We start from the raw sequence: 12,697 nt of genomic DNA, 5'->3' as shown, positions 1-12,697 counted from the left end.
ACTACGGACAGCAAAACTAATGCGAGGCTTAGAGGAGCCCCATACAAATTTAGTTATGGCCCTATGTAAAGTCTGGAAGAAACCCGCTGGTACAACAATAGGGACGGTCTGGAAGATGTATAGGAATTTGGGCAATATATTCATTTTAACCACGTTAATACGCCCAAACCACGACATGCGGTTCCCTCAAGGTACGCTGCAGAATGGGCGTGTAATTCAAGGCAAACAAATCTGACTGTTGTGTGGGGATCTGTACCCCCAAGTATTTTAAGGATTTAGATTGCCACTTAAAAGGGAAAACCCGAGCGAGATGGGCAGCCAGAGGAGCATCCAGTGATATATTCAGGGCCTCCGATTTAGAGTAATTGACTTTAAAATTACTTAAATGACCAAAGCGCTCAAACTCCCCCGTCAAAGATGGCAAGGAAATCATGGGAGTCGTAATGTACACAAGGAGATCATCGGCATATAGTGCCAGTTTGTGATGTTGTGCGCCAACACATACGCCATTAACATTAGGGTTGCTCCGCAGTGCCACGGCCAGGTGTTCCATGACCAGAACATACAATAGAGGCGAGAGTGGGCACCCCTGTCTTGTGCCATTAGTAATAGACAATGAGTCAGATAATAGACCATTAACTCGAACACGAGCTGTAGGCCCATGGTATAATGCCATAATCCTATCCACCATAGTGGTACCAAGGCCAACCTGCGTCAGGACACTGCGGAGGAACACCCAGTGCACCCTGTCAAAAGTCGGTTCGGCATCTACCGAGTAAACACATCGGTATCTTACGGGTTTGGCAATATGACGTTAAAAGAAGGGTCTTGTTAGTATTATCCCGCGCTTCCCGACCACGTACAAACCCCACCTGATCATCCATGATCAAGCCAGGCAATAACGGCGACAGGTGAGAGGCAAGCAATTTCGCGAAAAGCTTTACATCTACATTAATCAGCGATATGGGCCTGAAGTTTGCGCACAAAGTCGGATCCTTGCCCGGCTTTGGTAGAAGGGTAATGTGAGCCTCGAGGGACGGAGGCGCAAAGGGACAGGAGGAAGACACAGAGTTAAAGACTTTCGTCAAAAAAGAATGATCTTTAAATGTCTTATAGAATTTATTATTAAACCCATCAGGTCCTGGGCTCTTGCCCAAGGGAGAGTCTCCAATTGCACGCTCCACTTCCGATTCCAAAAAATCTTCCTCGTGTCCCAAAGCCTCCCCATCCTCCAAGGACAGCAACACAGTATCATGAACATAACGGTCAATTTTATCCCGTAACGCATCAGCCTGCATATCATGAAATTGGCCTTTGAGATTATACAAGGCCGAATAATATTGTCTGAAGCAATCCGTAATGCCAACCGGGTCATGAACCTCACCACCCGAGGTAGATGCAATTTTAGGGATGTATGACGCTTGTGTGCGGGGATGCAGTACCCGTGCCAGAGACCTGCCACATTTGTCCGCAAATTCGTAAGAATGCTTCCGCATCCGATCCCTGAACCGAGCGTGTGACTGATCTATTAGAGAACGTAATGATTCTCTCGCTGTAGTAAGTTCCGCAAAAATCTGTGAGGAAGGAACGCGCTTATGACAAGATTCCAAATCCCGTATCTGAGTAAGGAGACGCGCAATAGCTACCCCCTTTTCCCGCATTAATCGTGCCCCATGTTGCATCAGGACTCCTCTAACTACACACTTCAGCGCCTCCCACTGGAGCGGCAAGGGAGTAGATTCATGCGCATGAACCTCAAAAGGGCCGACACGCACACTGCATCATGCAGTAAATTATCATTGATTTTCCAAGACTGGAAATTGGGCACCGAATTAGGAAATGTAAGTGTCAGAAATACAGGGGCATGATCCGACCAAACCATAGGGCCCACCTCAGAAGTAGGATGCCAGGTAAGCAAATGGTGGCTAACCAGAAAAGCGTCTAGCCTACTGTACATATTGTGCAGTGGGGAGAAGTAAGTATACTCTCTTACCTGAGGGTGCAGAATCCTCCACACGTCAATCAATTGCATGGAATGCATCACAGTCTTTAATGCCCCCAAGTGCGACTTGGGAACAGCGGACCTGCCCGAGGAGGTGTCAAGTCTGGAATCGAATGTTAAGTTAAAATCACCCCCTACAATTAAAACGCCCTCTGTGAACTCCTCTAATTTCCTCAAAAACAATCGGCCCACTCGAGCCTGATCCTGATTGGGGAGGTACAAATTAGCCAAAGTGAAGATCTTATTCCGAATGGACAATTTGAGAAAAACATACCGACCACCAGGGTCAACAAGGACATCCATGGTTTTATGAGAAAGTGACTTATGAATACATATACTTATGCGCCCTTGGACTTGGATTCCGGGTTGGCACTGTGGAACCAGACCGGATAATATCGATTTGTAAACTGTGGTGTATGGCCCACCTGAAAGTGAGTCTCCTGTAGGAACAAGATATGTACCCGCTCTTTGTGCATGTTATACAATATCTGCGAGCGTTTTTCCGGGACATTAAGCCCCCTAGCATTAAAGGTACAAACCTTCAACTGTGCCATCACCACCTCATTCAGAAGGAGCGAACTAATAAATGTGCTAAAGCAGTGGCAAAAAGGACAAGACAGACAAGGGAGGGAGACACGACAACAAACACAAACAAATCGGCAAAACAATCCAATATACACCGGATACTACCAGTGAGTCCCTAAGAGGAGAAGTATCAGAACAAGGTCTAGCCAGCGCCCCGCACCCCCCAACCCAGTAAAAAATATCACACTAATAAAAACATAACATAAGAGGAAAAGAAACCAAGGTATTTGGCATAATATCCCAAGATAATTAAGCAATGGCAGACAGCATTATCAGGAACATAAAGAAACCCCATCAGAAAAGAAACTCCCCTGAACACATTCATTGTCAGCATAAATGTACATACAGGCAATTAGCAATAACGGAAATAGTAATATAACATTCACGTTGAGGCAACTCTGGTAGCTCAACAGCAGCAATTGATCACCAGCAAGTGGCCAACCTGTTCTCCAGCAGCATCCACCTAGAGCAAAACAACGAACACAAACGGCAATTTCACATTAAACATATCAGACAATCGCCGCATACTATGGATGCAATAAAAAGCGCATGAATCTGATGGGAGTGTTGATCTAGCCGGTCGGCATGAGAAACTTTCTGCTGTGTAACAGTTGAGATGTCACCTTCCATGCGTTGAACTTGATCAGACAATTGAGAGAGATTAGTGGTGAGAGATTGTATCTCTGATTTATAGGTAGTCTCCAGTCGGTTTACATAACGCTCCATGTCCTGTTTAGTGGGCAATGCAGATAACTGGTGTCTCAGGCCCTGTAAATCATCCCCCAGGACAGCAGCACTAACTATATGGGGAGAGGGAGGAGGATCCTGATCCCTGGGAGAGGTGGTAGGCAGCAATGCAGGCCCCAGCACACAAGAGGAGGAAGAAGGAGAGACCCGGGCTCCATGACCCGCACCACGTGTTGAGCAGTCCAGAGCAGGACGCGCCATGACAGCCCCAGAAGAGCACATCTCTACCCCCGCCAGCAGGGAAGGAAACTGCCCCAGTGAACCAGAGGCCGAGGAGGGGGTACTGCCTGTACCTGATGCAGCAGCGACGGCCGCCGAAGATATCCCCTCTGCAAGCGGAGTCCCGGCACCAGCTCGTCTCTCCTCCATCGGTGCCATCTTGGAAGACGTTCCAGCAGCAGTGTCGGTGAGGAATCGCTGAATGGAGCCGGCTGAAGACATCTGCCTCGTAAAATAAGGAGTCCCAAAGGTGGCCTTGGATTTCCTGACCATCAGGTAAGTGAGATTTTGCTTTTTGATATGCTTATGATCGGGTTAGGGAAGTGCAGGAACGGAGCTCTCAGGCAGCACGTCTGGTCAGCGCCATGTCCAAGCCACGCCCCCCGGCTGGATTCTTCTTCGTTAAAAAGAAAGACGGATCCCTTCGACCCTGCATTGACTACCGTTGTCTCAACCAGATCACGGTCAAGAACAAATATCCGTTGCCACTTATATCCAAGCTATTTGATCGCATAAGATGGGCCAAAATTTTTTCTAAGCTAGACCTGCAGGGGGCTTATAATCTAATCCGGATTCACCAGGGTGACGAATGGAAGACGACATTTAACCTGTTAACGCCGAAGGGCGGATATATCCGTCCTCTGCAGCTGCTGGTTCGCGCAGGAGGACAGATATATCTGTCCTGTGATCGCGCGGGTACTGACAGTGTACACACGCGATCAGTGGCAGGAGCACGGCTGTTATACACAGCCTGGCTCCCGCTGCAACTGCCGGAATCGAAGCGCGCTCCGATTCCGGCAGTCTAACCCATTAAATGCCGCTGTCAATAGCGACAACGAAATCTAATGTGTTTGACAGGGGGAGGGAGCTCCCTCTGTCACTCCATCGGCGCCCCCACAAAGAAATCAACATATTATAATCATCTTAAAATTGTACAAAATACAACTCGTCCCGCAAAAAACAAGCCCTTATACGGCTATGTCGACGGAATAAAAAAAAAGTTACGACTCTTGGAATGCGACCGTGAAAAAACAAAAAATAATCCTTTGTCATTAACGCGCATAATGGCCTTGTCATTAAGGGGTTAACACCCGGGACGGACACTACGAATACCTAGTTATGCCCTTCGGACTGTGTAACGCTCCCGCAGTGTTTCAGGAATTAGTTAATGATATCTTCCGAGATCTCCTCTATGTCTGCGTTGCTGTTTATCTCGATGATATTTACATTTTCTCCCCAGATCCGACGACTCATCAGAGCCATGTCCGTCAAGTTCTACTACGATTAAGGGAGAATCGTTTATACGCCAAGCTGGAGAAGTGTGTCTTTTGAGAGGAGTTCTCTGCCCTTCCTGGGCTACATCATCTCGGATCGAGGTGTCAAGATGGATCCTGAGAAAGTGAGAGCTGTCCTGGAGTGGCCACGTCCTGAAGGCCTAAGGGCCATACAGCGGTTCCTGGGATTCGCCAATTTCTACCGGCAGTTTATTCCAAACTTCTCATCTCTGACGGCTCCCATCTCTACCCTTACCAAGAAGGGTATGAATGCCAATGGGTGGACTCCAGAGGCAGAGTCCGCATTTATTAGCCTCAAGAAATCCTTCACTTCAGCTTCGATCCTCCATCATCCTGACGTATCTCGGCAGTTCTCATTGGAGGAGGACGCTTCCTCTGTTGGTGCAGGTGCACTTCTGTTCCAGAGGAGCTCCAAAGGAAAGGCAGTAGTATGTGGCTACTACCCTAGACTTTTTTCTTCTGCTGAGCGCAATTACTCTATTGGAGATCGGGAGCTACTGGCCATCAAATTGGCTCTGGAGGAGTGGAGACATCTTCTGGAGGGCACAGCTCACCCCATCCTGATCTACACCGACCACGAGAATCATACCTACCTTCAGTCTGCTCAACGACTAAATCCCCGTCAAGCCAGGTGGTCGCTGTTCTTCACCCGTTTCCAATTTTTGCTCCATTACTGTCCCGCTGACAAGAATGTAAGGGCCGATGCCCTGTCCAGATCGTTTGAGACGGAAGACACGGTGGAGTCCCTTCAGACTATCATACACCCGTCCTGCATTGTCACTGATAATCCTCTGCAGGTTAGAGATATCCCTCCGGGGAGGACTTTTGTTCGGTTGGCAGACAAGAGAAGAATTCTCCGCTAGGGACACAGTTTTAAACTGGCTGGGTACGCTGGTGTCCATAAAACCCGAGACCTGATTGCTCGTCACTTCTGATGGCCCACGCTACCTAAAGATGTTCTGGACTTTGTCTCCTCTTGCACGGTGGGTGCTTCTAACAAAGTTACTCACTCCAAGCCTGCCAGCCTGCTTCAACCTCTGCCTGTACTCAATGCCCCCTGGCAGCACATTGCGATAGACTTTGTCACAGACCTTCCCCCCTCAGCAGTATGCAACACTGTCTGGGTGGTGGTGGACCGGTTCTCTAAGATGGCACATTTTATCCTGCTGACCGGCCTACCTTCTGCTCCCCGACTGGCGAGTCTTTTCATTCTACACATCTTTCGCTTGCATGGCTTGCTTCTTCACATTGTGTCCGACCAGGGGGTTCAGTTTACATCAAAGTTCTGCAGATCCCTCTGTAAACTCCTGGATGTCAGATTGGACTTTTCCTCAGCTTATCACCCCCAGTCCAATGGGCAAGTCGAGAGGATCAACCAGATAGAAGGAGAATTATCTTCGCCACTCCATCTCTTCACAGCACGATAACTGGGTACAGCTTCTTCCATGGGCCGAGTTCTCGTACAACAACCACACAAGTGGGTCCACCAATTCCACTCCATTTTCCATTGTGTACAGTCAACATCCTAGAGTTCCTCTTCCAGTGTCAACTACATCTCAGGTACCCGCTGCTGACTCTGCATTTGGGGACTTTCTGTAAATCTGGCAACAGACCCGGTCCCCTATTTTGCTGGCAGTCGATCGCATGAAGCGATAAGCAGATACTAAGAGAAGAGAGTATCTTCCGGGTACCAAAGTCTGGCAATCCTCTCGGAACATTCGTTTGAAGGTGCCTTCATACAAGTTTGCTCCCAGGTTCCTTGGTCCTTTCGAGATTCTGCCACAAATAAACCCTGTCTCATATAAGCTGCAGCTGCCTCCTACCCTCAGAATCCCCGACTCCTTTCATGTGTCCCTCCTAAAACCTGTGGTTCTGAACTACTACAGCACGACTTCTAGTTCCACAGTTGCTCCCAGCGGTTCTTCTGATGTTTTCGTGGTGAGGGAGATCCTGGACTGCAAAAGGGTAGGAGGAAGGACTTTCTATTTCGTGGATTGGGGAGGGTTTGGTCCTGAGGAGAGGTCCTGGGAGCCAGAGGAGAACCTCAGTGCTTCTGCTCTCATTAAGAAATTCCTCTCTCGCTCTGGCCCCAAGAAGAGGGGGCGTAAGAGGGGGAATACTGTAGTGTCTATGGCCACGGGCCGTCGGGTTTACTCACCTCCCGACGCCTCCAGCCATGGATCCGTGAGCGCTGGTCACCATCCCCTTCCTAGGACACGCCAGCGCTCACTTCCGCTCCGGTCTGCTGTGTCCCGTAGGGTACGCGCGCACGCTTGTGCCCGCTCTTAAAGGGCCAGCGTGCGCACCTGTAAAAACAATCATCATCATCAACCACATGATTTACTGGTCTATAAGACGGCCCAACCCTTCTGATCCTTGCCTGAGCATTGTTAGTAATTCCCAAGTCTGTCTTGCAAATGGTCCCTTAGTGTTTCCCGTTCCAGTTGTTACCCATGCCCTGTTACCTGTTCCTGTATCCCGTGCTGTGTTCTTGTTCCTGTGCCTACTAGTTGGAGTCGTGTCTACTGCACCTGCTGTTGCCTTGCCATGTTCTGTGTAATCTGCCTCATCCAGAGGGATTCGCCACGTCTGGCGCAACCTGCGGTACCTGCTGTCATCTGCCACGTCATGTGTCATCTGCCACATCCAGAGGGATTTGCCACGTCTGGCGCAACCTGCGGCACCTGCTGTCATCCGCCACATCTGGCGTTACCTGCTGCACCCACCTCCATCCGTGCCAGAGCTGCGGCCATTGTCTGGACTATCCAGGTACCCTTGTGCGGGACTTTGTATTTCTGGGGTTCCTGTAGTTTGGCCAGCTGCCTCCCCACTACGGCGGTGCGGCTTAGTGGGTCCACAAACCCACAAACCATGACAAAGGTGGAGTATTTATATCTGGCTTCCTCCCCTTTTTCTTTGCTTGTGAATTTTCCTGTCTGCATGTGTTTTGATCAAGCTACTGACTATACCCCGTACCTTTTGACTTCTTGGAATTCTTGGAACTGGACCTCGACTGGTCTATGGATTACCCCTTGTTTGCTGATTTGGACTTTCTGCTTGTGACTGGTTCTGACCTTTGCTATTCCTGACATCCACTTGCTTATTGATTTAGTCTTTCTGTTTCCCCCTCTGGCTATCTTGTTTCCTGTTCTGGTATAGCCTGCATTGCACCTCTTATCTAACACTGAACTCTGATAAAACAACCTGGGTTCTATTCAGCAAAAAGCAACCTGCCTTGCGTTGGGCACTGGCGAACACCATAGAGTAGCCTTAGACTCTGTTGATCAGAGTTGTGACGGATTTGGTGTTGCAAATTTATTTGCAGGCTCACTCCTTACACCGCGTTCCAAATTATTATGCAAATGTTATTTTTCGCTGATTTTCCTAAATAGTCGATGCAAATGACAGACAGTATAATCTTCAACCGTTGGAGTATAATGCGATTTTTATTGAACAAATCTCCTAATGATAACAGATTTTTTTTTAGAAGTAAAAAAATCAAAATGCACTGTTTCAAATTATTATGCACAACAGAGATCAAAACATTTTAAAGGTTGTAAAGAGAACTAAAATGGTAATTTGTTGAATTTGCAGCATCAGGAGGTCATATTTACAGAAATCAAAAGCTCTTTCAATAAAAGAAAACTAAACAGGCCAAGTTACATGTTAACATAGGACCCCTTTTCTTCTTTGATATCACCTTCACAATTCTTGCATCCATTGAATTTGTGAGTATTTGGACATTTATTGCTTGAATATCTTTGCAGGATGTCAGAATAACCTCCCAGAGCCTCTGTTTTGATATGAACTGCCTCCCACCCTCATAGATATTTTGCTTGAGGATGCTCCAAAGGTTCTTAATAGGGTTGAGGTCAGGGGAACATGGGGGCCACACCATGAGTTTCTCTCCTTTTATGCCCATAGCAGCCAATGACACAGAGGTATTCTTTGCAGCATGAGATGGTGCATTGTCATGCATGAAGATATTTTTGCTACGGAATGCACGGTTCTTCTTTTTGTACCACGGAAGAAAGTGGTCAGTCATAAACTCTACGTACTTTGCAGATGTCATTTACACACCGTCAGGGACCCTAAAGGGGCCTACCAGCTCTCTTCCCATGATTCCAGCCCAAAACATGACTCCGCCACCTCCTTACTAACGTCGCAGCCTTGTTGGGACATGGTGGCCATTCACCAACCATCCACTACTCCATCCATCTGGACCATCCAGGGTTGCAGGGCACTCATCAGTAAACAACACGGTTTGAAAATTAGTCTTCATGTATTTCTGAGCCCACTGCAACTGTTTCTGCTTGTGAGCATTGTTTAGGGGTGGCCGAGTAATAGCTTTATGCACACTTGCAAACCTCTGGAGGATCCTACACCTTGAGGTTTGCGGGACTCCAGAGGCACCAGCGGCTTCAAATACCTATTTGCTGCTTTGCAATGGCATTTTAGCAGCTGCTCTCCTAATCCTATTAATTTGTCTGGCAGAAACCTTCCTCATTATGCCTTTATCTGAACGAACCCATCTGTGCTCTGAATCAGCCACAAATCTTTTCACAGTACGATGATCACGCCTAAGTTTTCTTGAAATATCCAATGTTTTCATACCTTGACCAAGGTATTGCACTATTTCACGCTTTTCGGCAGCAGAGAGATCCTTTTTCTTTCTCATATTGCTTGAAACCTATGGCCTGCTTAATAATGTGGAACGTCCTTCTTAAGTAGTTTTTCTTTGATTGGGCACACCTGGCAAACTAATTATTACAGGTGTCTGAGATTGATTACAATGATCCAAAGAGCCCTAAGACACAATACCAGCCATGAGTTTAATTGAAAAACTAATAATTAAATGTTTATGACACTTAAATCCAATGTGCATAATAATTTGGAACACGGTGTAGAGTCTCCAGCAGCCTATAGGAATCGCTCACATAGCAATTCCATAAAATTCCATCAGGGAATTGCTCAACTAGTGATTCCATAACATATTCATGAGCCCATAAAAAAAAAATTCACTATGGAACCTATGCATGCCCTTGTGGAGCAGATGCATGATGTGACTTAGCTGATACAAGGTTTGGCCGAAAGGATTCAACATCATGAAACTGCGCAGGTCCAAGTAGTCGTTCCAGTCACAACGGTTGAACCTAAAGTGAACTTACCTGATCGTTTTTCTGGTGATCATAAGTCTTTTGTTCATTTGTAAGTTGTATTTCCGACTAAGAACTTTCTCCTCTCGAACTGAGTGGCAGCAAGTTGGTGTCCTCATTTCTCTTTTGCATGGACATCCTCAAACCTGGGCCTTTTTGTTGAGACCTAATGCCCCTGAACTTTTTTCTGTGGAGATTTTCTTTGAGGCCTTAAGTTTAATATATGGAGAACCAGATTTCACTGCAATGGCTGAGGCCAGTCTGTTATCTCTCCAGCAGGGACAGCGTCCTGTCGAAGATTGTTTTTCAGAATTTAGACGGTGGTCTGTCTCTTCACAGTGGAATGATGCAGCACTTCGATGTCAATTCCACCGAGGCCTTTCTGAAACCTTGAAGGATCTCCTAATATATTACCCTCCGCCCTTGACTTTAGAGGACACCATGACTCTTGTTGTGCGTCTTGACCGACAACTACGAGAGCACAAAAATGAAAAGTCAGACATGGCCTCTCCCCTTCCCTGCGCTGTGGTCCCATCATCTGATACACAAGAGCCCATGCAGTTGAGCTTCACTATGTCATCCCAAGAACGGAGACTTTTTTGGAAACACATCGGGCTGTGTTGCTTTTGCAGGGACGCTGGTCAAATACTCAAGAACTGTTCCAAGTATGAATACAGTAAAAAGTAGAAAGTGACAACACAAATAAATAAAATTTTTGTTTATATTCTATTAAAAGCAATATAATAAAAAAAAAATCATGACACCTTCCCTTTAAGAAGGGATAAAGATTTAGATGGAAAGTCCACCACGTGTTTAGAGCCTTTGCGGAAAATAATCAGCTTGACGGAAATCCCCATTTATAGGAAATTTGGTGGTCCCGTAGAATTCTTGTCTTGAAATCTTTCTGGAAGAATGTCCATGTTTGTCGCCGCAAATAGAAGTTTGTCTTTAAACTGGTAAAAATGTATATAGGCGATTACATCCCTCGGGGACCAAGCAGGGAGAGATTTTGATTTAGGAATGCGTTGAGTTCTGTCGATCATCAATTCCATCTACTTGCTCTTCCAAGTTTGTACTCATATCCACAAGAGTATTATGTTATCAGAAAACTCCACCATCTTATTTTCAATTTGTGAAGTTCTATCACCCAAAGCATTAAAGTATTTTTGGAACTCTTGAAATTCAGTGTCCATAGTGTGCTGAATAGAGGTATGCAGTTCATGCAGCAAAAGTTTAAGTGCTGCTTCAGACACAGGTTTTAATGAATCAGTGGTATAAGTAGGCAAAGATGGATGCTGAGGGTGTAAGTCACCAGGCAGTGTGACAAGAGTAGCTGGTAAAGCATGCTCTGCAGGAGAGCTAACAGGACTCACAGATAGAGAAGATGGAGGCCTTGAAGGAAAATGAGGAGTCCAGGAGGAAGGAGAGACAGATTGTAGCCTTAATACAGCCACCGATGACTGAAGGTAAGTAGGTGAAGCTGTGTTAGCAGATGGTCGCGAGGTATTTGAGATCCTGTGAAGCTCACCTGAGTCTCGTTGTTTTTCAAGCGGGGAGGTGCCGGCGCCATTTTGGTGTCGCGTAGCTGGGAAGAACTCGGTGAGCTTAGCGTTTGCTTGCTTGTTTCTGATCCTGCCCATGTCTCCAGAGAGTCGGCGTACCTTCCGATGGAAGTACAAAGCAGTATGAGTCGTTTTAGCTGTTATATGAGCAAGGGTGTGCCGATAAATATGCCCCAGAGGAAGCCGGAAGGGCGAAACCCAGGGTCGGGCGAGAGTGTTTGGCGTGCCGCATAGAAATTTTAAAGATTTTTAATTACCTTGAAGCTTTTATTTCTTGTTACTTCTGTGAGTATGGATTAAACTTGGCGTGGAGCAATCTTTTTTTTAGAGGGTGTTGCCCTATGTGTCTTCCTTTTTCCATCTATTAGAGACATAAGATCCTTTTCCTACCAGGAGTTCTTTGAACGTCGAGAGATAATACAGAGCTCTGTATAAGAATACCATCCACACCCTCATTGGACTGCGGATTGTCCACTGAATTTTTCTGTGAGATAGTGTCCATACTGAATGATATTGGACTGTTACCAGTGCCGTCTGAGCGGCAAACTTAAAGAGAACCTTTCAACTCCCCATACATATGCAGGTGAGTGCAGCATGTAATGGGGAGGGCTGCACAAAACCTGGGGCACTTTACATTTTTTTTCTACCTCCCACCGTTATTTAGATATTGGTGCCGTTATATTTGGCGCCCGATATTTAAATAACCCCTGAACAGTCAACGGGGCGTGTACTGGCAAGGGGGCGTGTTACTATGGCTGTGACAGTGTCCAATCAGCTATGGACACGCTCATGTGAATCCGGCCTTAGTCTGACGAACTGGCAGGGGGGCGTGTCACTGCTACGGACAGTGTAAGAGCTACCGTAGCAGAGACACGCCCCCTTGCCAGTTCGGCAGACAATACGAGACTGATTGGACAGTGTTTAAAGCCATAGTAACACGCCCCCTTGACAGTACACGCCCCGTTGACTGTTCACGTGGTTATTTAAGTATTGGGCGCCATATATAACGGCACCGATATCTAAATAACGGTGGGAGGTAAAAAAAAAAAATTAAGTGCGCCAGGGTTTGTGCAGCCCTCCCCATTACATGCTGCACTCAGCTGTACTCTTTAACTGTACTCTATATATGTC

This window comes from Rhinoderma darwinii, chromosome 5 (assembly GCF_050947455.1).
Source record: "Rhinoderma darwinii isolate aRhiDar2 chromosome 5, aRhiDar2.hap1, whole genome shotgun sequence".
In the NCBI taxonomy this organism is placed as follows: Eukaryota; Metazoa; Chordata; class Amphibia; order Anura; family Rhinodermatidae; genus Rhinoderma; species Rhinoderma darwinii.
This window is presented reverse-complemented; position numbering follows the sequence as displayed.